The sequence below is a fragment of the Amblyomma americanum genome, chromosome 9 (assembly GCF_052857255.1).
Source record: "Amblyomma americanum isolate KBUSLIRL-KWMA chromosome 9, ASM5285725v1, whole genome shotgun sequence".
Classification (NCBI taxonomy): domain Eukaryota; kingdom Metazoa; phylum Arthropoda; class Arachnida; order Ixodida; family Ixodidae; genus Amblyomma; species Amblyomma americanum.
The window spans coordinates 29428798-29444190 of NC_135505.1; positions in this window are offsets into that span (position 1 = coordinate 29428798).

Sequence of the window (15393 nt, forward strand, 5' to 3'; positions counted from 1 at the left end):
ACAGAGATTTGAAAGTAAATCTCTGCCAGCTCTAACTTCCTTCATTTTTTAACAGTAATAACATTTCCTGTTACCCCTCACAGTTTAATGAACGGCAATTGGTACGCCGATAGCTTTTAATGACTGATCGTACATAAATAAAGGCCACGGTAAAATCTTTGGAATTTGGACCGCGCAGGGATGGCGGATTAAATTACCAAACAAAAAGTAATTCATCCGTAGACAACAAGATTCGGCGAAAAAAAAAACGACAACTGTGTACTGACATAAGCACCAAAAAATGGCCTCCGAATTTTCAGAAAAAAATTTCGGGGTTCGCTTAATGTTCGCCTCCTGGGTACGACGCGATAGCGATAATGGATTACTCCAGCGGCTGGATCTACTTTTGCATACTACTTCATAGACACGGACGCAATTTTTTTATTATTGTCTGTTTTTATTTTTATTTATTTTACGCTTATTTCGTATCTAAATTTTATTTGACAGAAGAGACGGAAGTCCTCTATTTAACAAACAAATTTTCATGGTCGAGGGGCAGCGCGCCTGGCTAACGATCCAACGGGCAGCGGTTGATGTATCAACTCAGATATTGTTCTTTGCCGAGCAATTACTTCTCTTCAGAGGCACTACATAGTGGTGGTTACATAGTTATGGTTGAAAGGCGTCGCGACCCTGTAGACCAATGAAGAATTCTGTTGTGACGACATCACAGTTGTACGGTGTGACCGTTGTCGGCAGTTTTAAACACCCGCACGTTTTGACGGTGCTGTGACGTCGAGACCCTCTCGAGCAATCCCGATTTTCTCGCCATGCCGACGCCGGGTTATCCACTGACCGTGACCTGTAAAGATATCGCTCCAAAACAAAATAAAAAAACCCAGCCATTAGGCGTGAGAATTTATTGAAGTAAAATTTTGGAAGACACGGTCGCGCCATTACGTAGTCGTTTACACATGTAAGAGTGTAAAATCGAGCATCGACAAATCTATAACTCACGCGCGACCTCATACTAGCAAGATGATTAGCACGCCTTTGCAGTATTTTATTTTGCAGCTTATTTCGGGCCATAAAAGTCTTAGTATTCACTTTCGGGAGATGTGCGATAGCCGCATTATAATTGAGACTCCAGCCTCCTGTGCTGAAACTCTAGCCTCATTTTCCTCATGGAAGAGTATATTAGGCTGCCAAGTACAGGACGAGAGGCACTGCATGATGCGGGACATTTATGGTACAATTCCGCGATCTTAGGCTGACAGTAATCCACATCTACCAGTGAAGAGCACGCACAGTCAGCTATCAAGCACGTCATCACTATTACTTTATTACCTTTATGTTGACAGACTTAGTAAAAACGTGACGGCGAAGTGCATCAGCGCGTACTGCTTAGCCCAGAATTTTCTGTGCGGCTCACTCAAACCTGAGTACAATTATCTCTTGGTTTCATGCTCACACTGGAATTTTCACTTCTGATATATTACGACGACCACTGAGATATTAATGGCGGCTTGTTTTTCTCCGAAGACAGTTTCTTTTATGGCTGTTCGTTCTTCCTTCATCTGATCCAGCTTCTTTCTGGGAGGCTGCCGTTTCTCATGAATGTCCTCCAATTTTTTTCTGTACTGAGCTTTGCCCACTCGATATAGCTGGTCTCGAAGGTGCACATACTTAGTTCTTTCCACCTCCACTCTGGTTGTCCCTGGGCTCCAATTTCTTTTGAAGTCCACATCTAACACACTTTTTCCTGACGCACTGCTCATCCGCCCCATCACATGACAAAACCATCGAACTCTTGACTTCTGTACCTTGGATCCTTTGCATGAGGTTTTAATCATGCCCCTTACGTTTTACTTCAGAAACAGAATCTTCCTCATCCTGCCGCACATCTCTCTAACCGTTATGATCTCAGTTGTTTGAACTTTCTTGACATCCATTCTAATCACCGAACATTTTGTTTATCGTACAAGTATGGTTACAAAATAAACTGAGACCCCCCACAATTTTGACGCTCCCCGTGGCAAGGACAAGCGACATGGAGAGCATGCAATCCTATTCTGATAGCTTTAATGACCACATGATCACATAAATAATGTCTTCGAGATCTCCAAGATCTCCGAGATCTCCAAGCACGAGCCCAATGGTATAATATTCGTATGGAAAAACGGATGAATGCCGCTTTTCGTCTGTGATATGAATCCGCTTACACTAGAAAAAAAAAGTTCTCCGCAAAAGCTGACATCTTTTTTGTTCCACAGTGCAAAGGAACAACACCATACACCCCACCTGTCATAACATGCTTGCTCGACAATTGCTCGCAGGAAGGAGGTTTATGGCCATTAGCTGTAGCCAAGTCGTATTAGGATATATAACATAAAACCGAGTTCATGATGTCCCGACGGCCGAAACCTCCGCAACTCTCTCCTGACGCGAATATTGTTAGATCCAAAGATGATCCGTCATCGCAGAATTTCCATGCGCCATTGAGCCACGCTTTGACTGCACCTTACCACCACTGTGCAGGCATCAACCGCACCACAGGAAAAGCCACCGTCGCCAAGGCGCAGACCGAGCTCGCAATGAGCGTGATACGAGCTGTCAAGAGAGGCAGCACCAAGAAGTGCCTCCTCTAATCTGCCTGGAAGTGCTTCCAGAATCGTCTGTTCTCGAGGAACACAACAAACTTCTCACCGGATCGGCCACATTGCCGGTAATTCGACATTAACGTCTTCGTCTTGGTAGCACAGCATGGAGTACTTGGAGCAAAAATTTCGGCACTTAGTTTTGTGAATACTCGCGTAAATATTCCAGGTAGAGAGGGCCAACCTAGTAGAGAGAGCTAAATGCTTGTCTAGAACACGTTCTGGGCGTGTTTCGGGCTGAACACGTGATATCTTGCGATAACATTGGATTAAAAGTGGCCTTGATATTAACATGGTCAGTTGAACTAATAACATTTAATCGTCATTTTTTCCCTTCCTGGTGGCAGCGGCTTTGGGAGCAGCGGAACACACAGTTCGGTCATTCTAGACAAGTGTTCTGCTCTGTTTGCGCGCTGTAATGACCGTTGGTGCCTACGGCTTTAGATGACCGACCAATATGCCCTTCTTTCAACACGACCGAGCTCGTCTACGCATCGGCAGCATACTGTGCGCCGTCATCTGCCAGCAGAAAAGGCTAGGCATCTGCTAGATTTGACAATTAGCATCAAGTTTCCTGTTCATTGTTTCTTAGGTGTCTTGCCTTAATTACCAAGCGAATAAATTAAGAAATGCTTTCATTTGGATCTGTATTCAAGCACGCAAGTTTAAATACAATAAACAACTTAGTAGCTAGATGCTTTTAACGCGACAGAACAAAACGCCCTGCGATGGTGTTTTCGGCGTCGGCATTGTGAGTGAAAATTCACGGGCATGGCTATGGGAATGGTCCCCACAGAGCAACCTAGGAGGCTGGTGGGCCACCTACGTCACGTGACCTGACGGTGTCATTAAAACTAGCCCACCGGATAGTGGGCAAAATGCCCTACATGGCAGGTGGCAGATAAAATAATGATTGGTCGCTCGGGAAGAGCAACCTGGGCCGCACAAGGCCCACCACTGGGAGCACCAGCCATCGCAGGGCAGTGGCGCATCGCTTAACCGTTGCAACACTGCACCAGGAAAGGTATGAGGGCTCCCAGGAATCTATGAATACAAAGTTGAGGACTATCTTCTGCATATATGGGAATTAACCCACTTCGCCATCGCGTCATACTGTTAAGGCGGATCAAAAGTGTTCACTCCATTTTTTCTTAGTCGCATGCGAGCGACGCGTTGCTTGAATGTTTGGCACACGGCTCCAGGGCACAAGACCGCAGGCTGTAATCTTCATCGCAGTTGCCGAAATTCAAAGAACCAAAATGCAAAAATTACCGCATGCTGCTCCTTCTCGATGCACTTAAGAAGACTAACAGTTGATCGTAATTCCTCCAGAGCTCTCTACTGCGAAGTCAGAGTCCAGATGTTGCTTCGGGACTTCGAAACCCGTACACGTAGCACAGCGCTCACTTGTGCGACATTAAACCAAACACGAGTCGCTAACACTAATATAGTATTAATAATAATGATGCCTTTATTTTCGTCATATCACACGACAATAGAGGCCGGCAGTAAAAGCTGTCATGAAAGAGAGCTTGACATAGTCGCAGGCCCCGATGTAACTTGAGGGCTATACAGCCTCATTGCTTATATAAAAAAGTACAATTTAATACAGTACACAATACGCCCATTTAAATGAAATTTCACTCTCTGGGAGCGGACAGAACATAAAATATTGCTATATAAGGCAGGAAACAATGGCGAGAACAAATTCACTTATTCAATAAAATTAACAAAATTTGGAACGCAGTTATAGCTTGGTCAGGAAAGTGGAAGCAGTCATAATTACAATTTCACTTGTCCAATGTAAATAACATCAAATACATTTAGAATAGACCTGGCGTAAGGCTAAAGACGGGAAAACAAACAGGATCACAAGAAGTGAGGAAAAAGGCCTTAACAGATAGGGAAGTAGGCTGAGAACAAAATCAAACAGTAACAAGCAGAAAAACAACTATTGTCATTGAAAACTGTCAGTGACAGCAAAAGGCAAAGACGATCATTCGTACATGTACAATACTGTGTGTTGTTAAAATGTATATATTGCTAGCTTCCGATTTTCTCTCTTGGCAACTGATTTTGCGCTGTTCGTAAACGATAAGTAGTGCAGTATGCATTTACATTCCGATATACGCTATTACCGGGCGACATGGCTGGGAGCATTGTTTTGTAGGTTCCGCATGTGTTTCAAGAATGTACTGACGTCCTTTGTTTCCTGTTATAACGCTTACTTAATGTCTAGTCAAATGCCGTTATAATAAGCATCATGTTGTATTTTAAAAATAGGTCAGATGAGTGAAAGCGACTATGTACAGTCGAGGGCAAAAGCGCCCAGGACATGCAATTGTCATTAAAAAACTTATAGCTTTGTTGTCATTCGGTGGTTGCATTTAGCACTTCTGGCGATGAAACTTGGGCTTGGTCTCCATATTGTGTGTTAGTGAAATCAGCCGTACAGTAGCCCACTTCGCATCTATAAACCAATACCATCAGACACGCGTAATGGAGAATTCTGTCCACAATAGTATATTCTCAACTGCGTGAAGAAACCTTACTTGATATATGTGGAGCTTTTGTGTATTTTTATTCGTTGCAGACGCCCCCACCAATTGACAGTTGCTTAACCTTGAGGAAACCAGCTTATTAGAAATCATCAGCATAACCTTTCGAGGCAGAATATTTTGTTTGCGGTACGTGAGGCCGATAACTTGAGAGAGCTTTCTTAAGATATGGATGATATGGACATTCCTGGCTAAAGAATTATGAAAAATGAGTCTTAAAGTTGTAAAACGTGAAACAGTTTTGATCGGGATAGAGTATTTGGTTAAATTTCAGTTTACAGTTATATTTCTTCACTCTGGTCTTGAAAAAGAGCGTTTAGCATTGGGAACATTGACCTTCAAGCAATTTTCAGTATATTCTTCCAAACTAAAGAGTGCGTATTCAGCGGAGTCAAATATTTCGTCAATACCTTTTCCTGGCAAGAAGGTGCTCGTGTCACCTTAATATATAGTAGATTGTTCAAAAGAGGAAATGTTTGAACAAAAATGCTTCAAAACACTGCCTGGGGGTACGCCACTGGACGCCTGGAATTGTTCCGAGACAAATTCATCTACTTTACCCCTTTGCTTTCGATATTTAAAATAATATTGTATTATCTTACAGCTTTGCTACAAAAATCACACCACTGAAATTTGCGAATCAATATTTCATGATTAATATGGTTGATCGGCTTTCAAAAGCCTAGAGATATTCGAAGTATAAAATTACCTTGCTTGAAATGCGTTAAATTATTCTTCTGTAGTATCACAAGGTCGAAATCTCTATTAGACCTCTCCAAAAGCCTACTGAAAATTGTTTATTAACTTGAGTTTCGTTCAAAGTTGCTACATCAGCTTAGTATAACTTTCTAGAAAGCTTTAGATGAAATATGTAACATTTAAATTAATCTGTAGTAACTCACAGCTTTTCCTCCCCCTTTTTACAGTTACTCGAGAAAGCTGCGTTTTCTGAGCAATGACACCTTGACTATGGCCAATGTTAAAGATATGCGTTATAGCTGGCGTAAAGAGATTGTCAACATACATAAGACGTTTACATTTAACGCCGTCGACATCTTTGTTATTACTGTTACTTAGACTTTCTACTTTAGTTATTTCTATCTCACTTGCCGTGTGAAGAAAACCTCTATTCCAGAGTAGATTTTCCAGATTGCTGTGAAATGTATGTTGCATCATAAGATTGAAGAAATACTTATGAAACACATCTGAAAGCGATTTTTCAGTTAATTCAGTGGCGTTTAAGCTCAGTTTATGGATTAAATTTGGTGAGGCCTTGTAACTGAGTAGTAAAGCTAGCCGCTTCCATGAGACATCAGTGGATCCAAGTTTAAAATCCAGAAAAGATGAAAAATATTCACGTCGCACTTTTGCTTAGCCGTTGCTCAGTCAATTTTTCGGAGACTTCAAAATCTATATTTATTCAGATTGTTGGATATGGTCATCACAACTCTCAACAGTGCCGATATCCCTCTTTTCTATACCATTTTCCTGCCTAGGACGACAAGGGGACGACGTTGGCGGACTCAGGAGCCCTCGACAGCAGCGGCGACGAGAGGTCGGCGGAACAATCGGAGGCTCGTATTAATGAGTATTTAACGGCACAACAGCCCAGAAACACTCCACAGGTGCCAGAAGGCACCACGAAGACGCCAAGCGAAACAGGAAAAAATAAACGGACCGTAGAATCCGCCGAGAGTGAAGATCGAGACCTCAAGCCAAATGATCGTGTACATGCTGTTGATCGGGACGGTAAGTTTCACAATATTTCATAAAAAAATTCCGTGTTAGGGTTGTTCTTTCCTCAAAACTGTATTTTAAGAGATCCCCGTCGTGCTAGAAATGCCACAATTAGGAAAGCTGAAGCCATCCAGACTTACAGCTCACTGCATGTGCGAGAAAAGAAGGAATGAGAGGTGCAGTAATTCTTTTGCCCTTCTGGTGTTACATAATGTCGAAGAAATTAAAATCCTCCTTTTTGCTCTATTTAAGATGTGCCTTATGGTGTCTACAGACACTTTGATAGTTCGCACGGCGATCTGAACTATTGACCAGTTTAGGGGCTCAGTTTTAGCAGAGCTACTAACACCGCGATACAAAACTGAGTAGGAAGGCCTTTTCTCTTAGGCTTTTCACGAAGGTCGTACGTTGTTAGCAGATTTATATGCACTTTGTGTACGATGTTGCTCTTATTGTTGGCTGACGTTTTATTAGTAGAGGCCAGCAAAATTTGGTTCAGGGATTACATCTTTTCTTACAGCGGCTCAAAATTTCGGTACGAGAGCAACCGGATTTTTTCAAATTCCTGCGGCATAATATGTCAGCGTCGGTGTGGTCACAATGAAAGTTATTGTGCCTTTTTCATAAAGTGTCAACAAAATTACACATCGTCATGCGGACAGCATAATAAACTATGCAAATATTGTCACCGATAAACAGTCGAAGCAATCAAACCAGGTTTAATTAGACGTGCCGGCGTGCAAGACAGCAGGGAGCTCGAGCGAGGAAGAAGACAAAACCTATAGCCCCTCGAGTGCGCAAGGCATGGCAAGTACCATTTAAAACAGTTCGGCCGTGGTATGGCGCCACTGGATTGATTGGTACTGTGGCATTCTTCCCCCTCTCTGAAGGGCAACGACTCGGTGCCGCAACAATAAGAAGCACGAAGACGAGGGACGGCGCATGTGTCCGGCGGCTGGTGTAGACACGCCTGAAGCGCTAGCGGGCGTGGTACGACTTCATCCGTACGACATGGACGACTTCGGGGGTCGGCCGTCTAGAGGAGCGAACTGTTCCCTGGGGGAGAACTTCATAGTTCACCTCACTGACTTGGCGGAGTACCCCGTAGGGTCCAAAATATCGGCACAGAAGCTTTTGAGAGCGCCCACGCATGCGGATTGGGCTCCAAACTCAGACTTGTTCGCCGGGCTGGTAACTAACCGCTCGGTGACGGAGGTTAGAGCGGCGAGCGTCGAGCGCTTGCTGGTGCCGGATGCGCTGTCGGGCGAGTTGGCGGGTGGCCTCGGCGTGGCGAACGAATTGGGCAGCACCCATAACAGATGAGGTACTACTAGTCGGAAGGAACATGGCGTCCAGCATGGTTGTGGCTTCGCGTCCATGCACTAAACGAAATGGAGTGAAGCGTGTCGTTTCTTGTAGAGCAGTGTTATGGGCAAATGTGACGTAAGGGAGTATGGCGTTCCAGTTGCGGTCTGCGTCAACATACATGGAGATCATGTCGGCGATCGTCTTGTTGAGCCGTTCGGTGAGTCCGTTCGTTTGAGGGTGGTAATCGGTTGTTTTTGCGGTAACCTGTGCCGCTAAGGCGCATAACCTCCTGAGTAAGGGACGAGGTGAACGCCGTTCCCCTGCCAGTTACAACGATGATGGGTGCAGCGTGACGAAGCATAATGTGTTGAACGAAAAAGTTCGCAATTTCGTCAGCGGTACCACGATGGAGAGCTTTAGTTTCACAGTACCGCCTGAGGTAGTCGATGGCGACCACAATGTAGCGGTTACCCTGCGAGGACTCCGGAAATGGGCCGTGTAAGTCCATGCCGACTTGGTGGAAGGGACTTGTCGCGGATCAATAGGCTGCAGTAGTCCGGCTGGCTTAGTCGGCGGCGTCTTGCGATGTTGGCACTCGCGGCAAGTTCTGACTTAACGCTGAAAAATTGACACTGGGCCAGTAGTACTTTTGGCGTATCCGCGCCAAAGAGCGGGAAAAACCTAGGTGACTAGAAAATGGGTCATCATGGCACGCCTGCAGGACTTCATCGCGCAAGGCCGCTGGTACGACGGGCAGATAGGCCGCTTCCGTCGGGATGTCGTTTTTCTTACACAGAACGCCATCGCGCAAACAATGACGACAGTCCACGTGAGAAGATTTGCGGGGGCGACGCAGCGCTTCCTTCTAGATACTTAATGAGAGTTGGTAGTTCACTGTCGTCCCTTTGGTGTTGAGGGAGGACGGACGTGGAGATGACGCCGAGAAAAACAGAATCGTCGTCGGGATCAGCTCGGTTGTCCTCTATAGGAGCACGAGACAGACACTCGGCATTGCTGTGCTTCCTACCGGACTCATAAACGATGGTGACATCGAACTCTTGAAGGCGAAGGCTCCAGCGTGCAAGCCGCCTCGAGGGACCTTTAAGGTCGCCAGCCAACAAACCGAATGGTTATCACTGACGACTCTAAAAGGGTGGCCATATAAATACGGGTGAAATTTGGTCACTGCCCACAGAATTGCCAGGCATTCTTTTGGAGTAGTGGAATAGTTCGCCTCCGAGCGTGACAAGGTGCGGCTTGCGTATGCGATGACGTGTTCTATACCACCCTGCCACTGCACAAGGACCCCACCGAGGCCGATGTTGCTGTACTCGGTGTGCAGTTCAGTGTCGGCTGACTCATCGAAGTGCCCAAGAATGGCAGTACTTTGGAGACGAGTGCGGACGTCTTCGAAAGCCTGTTGTTGCTCCTGGCTCCAGAGGAACGGTTCGGAATCTTTCGTGAGGCGGGTGTGGGGCTCAGCGATCTGGGAGAAGTTCGGCACAAAACGCCGATAATGGGCGCTGAGACCCCGAAAGCGGCGCACACTGCCCTTATCGGCTGGCACGGCAAAAGCACCGACGGCGGCTGTCTCATCGGGGTCAGGGCTGAATCCCTTGGCGCTCACGATGTGGCCGAGAAACTTCAACCACTGGAAAGCGAAGTGACACTTTTCGGGCTTGAGGGAAATGCCAGCCGAACGAATTGCTGCGAACACAGAGCGTACGTGCGTCAGGTGCTCTTCGAATGTGGCGAAGATCGGAGAAGATCACTACGTCATCCAGGTACACTAGGCAGGACTGCCATTTTAGATCGGCATGGAAGCACGGTGCCCATCATCCGCTGGAAGGTAGCAGGAGCCGAGCACAGGGCCTTGGGTGGAAAACGACACTATTAGCTCCTGGAGGTTGATAACGGCACCGTACTCCTGACGGAAATCCAAACCGAGTATGAGGTCTTTGGAGCACTCGAGTAACGCAGCAAAGCAACCAGGGAAAGTAACACCGCTGATCTGGATTCGCGAAGTGCAGACACCGATCGGAGTTACCCCGTGGCCACCAGCTGTCCGGATCGGCGGCCCAGACAAAGGGGTCAGAACCTTCCTCAAGGCCGGGGCTAACCGTCTGCTCACTACACAAAAATCAGCGCCGGTATCCACGATTGCGGTAACGTCGTGGTTGTCGGCGGATACCGGAATGGCGGAGGAGACCAGTCGGTCGCAGCGCGTCGTCGAGGTCATCGGGTTAGGTCGTCGTCGGTCGGAGCGTCGCGGCGAATCGTCGAGTGGAGGCTCTTGACTCGGTCCAGTAGCGGCAGCCCTATCCCCGGAGAACGCCGTCTTCAGTTTTCCCGACGTGGGGACGTATCTCTGAACTGGCTAGAGCATGACGGGTGGCCAGGCGCAGAGAACCGCCTTAGGGATGGCGATCGGGACTGGCGTCGCTGCGAGGTCGAAGATTGCACGTTATGAGCCAAGTACTGTTCAATATCCTGTGGTGTTTCACCGTAGCGTGGTCAAGGTGCGCCAGATGAAAACCCCCTTAAACCCATCCTGCGGTCGGGGCAGTGGCGGAGGATGTGGCCGGGCTCCAAGCAGTGGTAACAGAGCGGTCGATTATTTGGCGTACGCCAAACATGCGCTTTGCTTACGGGGGGCCTGAAATCCTGCGGCATGGAGGGTACTGTTGCGATTGGCTCCTGCAGTTATGGCACAGGAGCGACGGGGAAAAGGCTCGCATCGCTGACCCGGGACTTCGTAGCGCCTCGCTGTACGTCATAATGGAGGGCGCCGGGTGTGGAGCGGGGGGTGGCTGCACAACTCGTCGGATTTCTTCGCGGACCACGTCCGTTACGGCAGCGATGCTGACATGTGGAGCTTCAAAGTGAAGTTTCGCCAATTCCTCGCGCACAAGGCTTCTTACAAGCTCCCGAAGCTCCTCGGTGGGCAGCGACGTAGGCGTGTACTGGGAAGCGGCTGCTACACTAGCCTGATGTCCGTAGTGGCGCCCTGTTCCTGCAGATAGCGCTCGATACCTGTTGCCTCCTTGGTGAAGTCGGACACTTTTCGTGGCGAGTCACGGACCAGTCCGGCAAACAGCTGCTCTTTTACGTCACGCATTAAGTGGCGTACCTTCTGGGCTTCGGGCTTAGCAGGGTCGGCCCGATTGAACAGTCACGTCATGTCCTTTATGAACATCGCGATGCTCTCGTTCGGCTCCTGTGATCTCGAGCGCAGGGCAATTTCAGCTTTCTCTTTTCTTTCGCTGCTGGTAAATGTCGCTAGCAGCTCTCGACGAAAAGCTTCCCAGCTCTTAAAGGGACCTTCGTGGTTCTCAAACCACGTTTTGTCCGAGTCCTGCGGCGCAAAGTAGGCGTTGCGCAACTTGCGCTCGCCGTCCCACTTGTTGAAACTCGCCACCTGGTCAAAGCTGACCAACCAGTCTTCGACGATCTCGAAGCTGTCCCCGTGGAACGGTGGCGGCGACCGAGGTGCGTGAAGGACGAATGGCGGGGCACTCCCGGAGTGCTGAGTGTTCTGGCTACCCGCGGTGGATGTCATGGCCCGTACCGCCGCTGTCAGTTGGCCGAACTCCGGTTGTAGGCTTCGCCGACGGCGGCTTGCCTTGTGGACGGGTGTTGAGTCCACGCGTGGAGAACAGACGTCAAGAGTGTCCTCATAGTCAGAGTACATGGGACGCCACCCAGCACCTCCACCAAATATGTCACCGATAATCTGTCGAAGCACTCAAACCAGGTTTAATTAGACGTGCTGGGCATGCAAGACCGCAGGGAGCACGAGCGAGGAAGAAGACCAAACCTCTAGCACCTCGACTGCGCAAGGCATGGCAAGTCCCATCTAAAACAGTTCGGCCGCGGTATGCGCCACTGGATGTATTGGTACTGTGGCAATATGATTTAGCGCGCTTTCCGATGAGAGACTTTTTCCGGCAAGCTTGTTCTTGAAGAAAATGAGGTTATCGATTTTTCCTGTGCACACTATTCGAAGGAGATGATGTTTTAAACATTCTGCAACTTTCCACTGTTTTAAGTTTTAGTTCCTTTAGAACAAGGAATATTCTTAACCCTCTTAGTGGCACACTACAGCCTTGGACGCTTATGCTTCGTGGAACCGTACACAGCACGCATACTGCACAACGCAGAACACACCGCTGAATCTCATGATAAACATTGGTTGAGATCGCACCACCTAGGCTGCCCCACCATGTCCACATATTGACTACAGTTCGGGCGCACCCACCTAAAAAATTTTGTGAAGATCAGGCGAGTTTTCCTTTAGTGTACGCAGTGGAAACGCCTTGATATACCGAGCAGTGTGGTTATATCAGTTGATCTCGTGAAAAAGAATCGGCGACGTCCGGACACTGACGAAAGCAAACAAGCCGTGAGAATATCCATAGACGGATTGGTCGTATTGCGGATGCACCCGTGGCCCGTATCCATTATCTCGCTAGCCACACGCAGGCTGGTATCATCGCAAAGGGCGACATGTCTTCGATAGCTGTTTGCCAAGTCCGATAGCCAATAGATTTATGCTCCTCTCCACGTGCATTCGGTGCCCCGAAAACGCGGTCCTTTGTGTTCACAATTATCTTAACCTGACGAAGAGCGGTCCACCATTTGAAACCGTTGCTAAATAAGTTTCTTTGAATGTACTTCACCTGTTTTCTTATATATATATATATATATATATATATATATATATATATATATATATATATATATATATATATATATATATAGAATTACCAGAAATTGAAGAAACATAACAGAATTTAATTCACGACGTTTCGGCTGGAGCACCAGCTTTTTCGAAAAAGGCTGGTCCTCCAGCCGAAACGTAGTGAGTTAAATCCTGTTATGTTTCTTCAATTTTTGTGACCTTATATTATATTAACCAAATCAGCTGCCAGAAATCACTTTTGGTACATATATATATATATATATATATATATATATATATATATATATATATATATATATATACGTGAAATTTCGCTAGGTGTACTATCACGCATGTGATTATTAAGTCTCTCCATTCCTGTGCCCAGCTTTGTTAGAAATGTCTTTGCGTTAATGAAGGTAACTTGTGCTGAAACTGATTCACACGCATAATGCAGTTCTGCTGAGAGCTTGTATTCTTCGTATTCCCTTTTGGCACTTCGCTCATTACGATAAATTCTCTATTAGTTTAGCACTTCAACTCGGTAGCTCCAAGTAAATCACTTGCCTGCTCCACTTTAGGGAATTCCCCTAAACATCGAACTAACACTGTTCTCAAATGCACTTGCTGATTAATTGCTTCTCGCGTAGCCGCCGCGGTGGCTCAGTGGTTATGGCACTGGGCTGCTGACGTGAAAGACGCGTGGTCAATCCCGGCCGCGGTGATGGAATTTCGATAGAGGTGAAATTATAGAGGCCCGTAGTCTGTGCGATTCAGTGCACGTTAAAGATCCCCAGGTGGTCGAACTTTCCGGAGCACTTCACTACGGCGTCCCTCATAGCATGTGTCGCTTTGAGACGTTAAACGCCCTAAACCAAACCTAATTGCCTCTCCCGCTGCCACCTGCTAGCCGTCCTGGTTAGAAGCGTTGGTAGAGCGACTGCGCTGGACAGGTGGTGGTCCCGAGTTCAAACCCTTGACCTCGACAATTTGATCAACTAAGAAATTTTTATGAAAGCTGTATAGTGCTTATTTTCTAGCCGTGTCGCTGCTCTTGTGTGGGTGAACTGAGCAATTGCTCCATGAATATGCACTCTCAAAAATGTCGTTTTTAAAATAAAGAGCTCGCAATAGTACCAAACCATTCTAGCCCAAATTTTCTTGCTTTCATTTACTTACAAAGTTCTTAGGAGGACATCCCGTGAAATGAATGGCAGTGTCTCCCAAATCTTGGGGTCACACAATAACCCGCGCACTACCACACGAAAACGCACTTTAGAAGAATCTCGAACCTTCTAGTGCGCTCCCAAAGCCATGAAATACCAGCGAGAGCTGTACCACATACCCTTTACCCAGCCCCGTGACCTTATGACCTCATGTGTGCAGGTGATATAGTCTCGGCAGGCGCACTCAACCACCTGCGTACATCCGTACCTCCATTGTGATTCAGATCAACTTAGGCATGAAGAAAAAATATTTCAGAGGAGATAAAAACTCCCAGAAAAAATCGTACTCTTATACAGCAACTAAAGAGGGTTTAAAATTTAATGAAATTAAAGGGGTCGAAAATGTGAAACATGCCAGTAAAGCCTGCAAAATCGTTTTGCGCTAGCGTTTGAAATGATGGCGTAATCGCCAAATAAACCGGCATCAGCCTCCAGGCTTCTCTGCAGTGCACTGCGGCGGGCAGGGGCCCCGATAATGACATTAGGCACGACGGCGATACGTTTCGAGTGGAGAACAGATTGTTTCATGCAAGAAAACCAAACACATCAAAGGTGAAGCTCACTAAGCGTTGTTTTCCGGCACAGCAGCATGCAGGCAAAGGCCGCAGACATCGCAATTTCGGCAACAATGATGTCACTACGAGTTTTGGTGCACTTCCTAAACGCAGTGAGAAGCATGAACATCGTCACGGTTATAATCGACCACTTTCGTCACCATTTTAAAGGGTAGTGCTAAAATACTTTGTATATGCTCTACCTGGAGCATTCGTAATCAGAATTCTTGGCTAACGTCGAGTTCTCAAAAAAATTATTTGAGCTTCCCTTTAGGCCAACTGCTGAACCGCCCCACAAGGAAAGATATCAAAGAGGCAGTGACACAAGGCAGGGATAATAGGAAAACGTAGTGTAAGCCCTGGGAAAATTTTCGACAACTTCGGTTCGACAGGTACTCTCACGTGATGAAGAGGAGGAGAAATAGGATGTACTTTAGACTGTGCGACCTGCTGGAGCAATGCAGGAGCGTAGCGCGGAGGCTGAGAGTGAACAGATATAAAGTAACGTGGTGATTGCGAAAGGGGGCTCTGCACTGTAGGCAGTGGGGGAGTGCTAAAGACAGCTTGAGGTTATCGACAAAAAATGCTAGTAAAACGACAGGCAGGCATAGGGTCTTGAGTGCAAATGTCGACGGAACATAAGTTGCATATGGAAAGAAGTAAAATACAATTGTCACATACTGCACTTGAAGC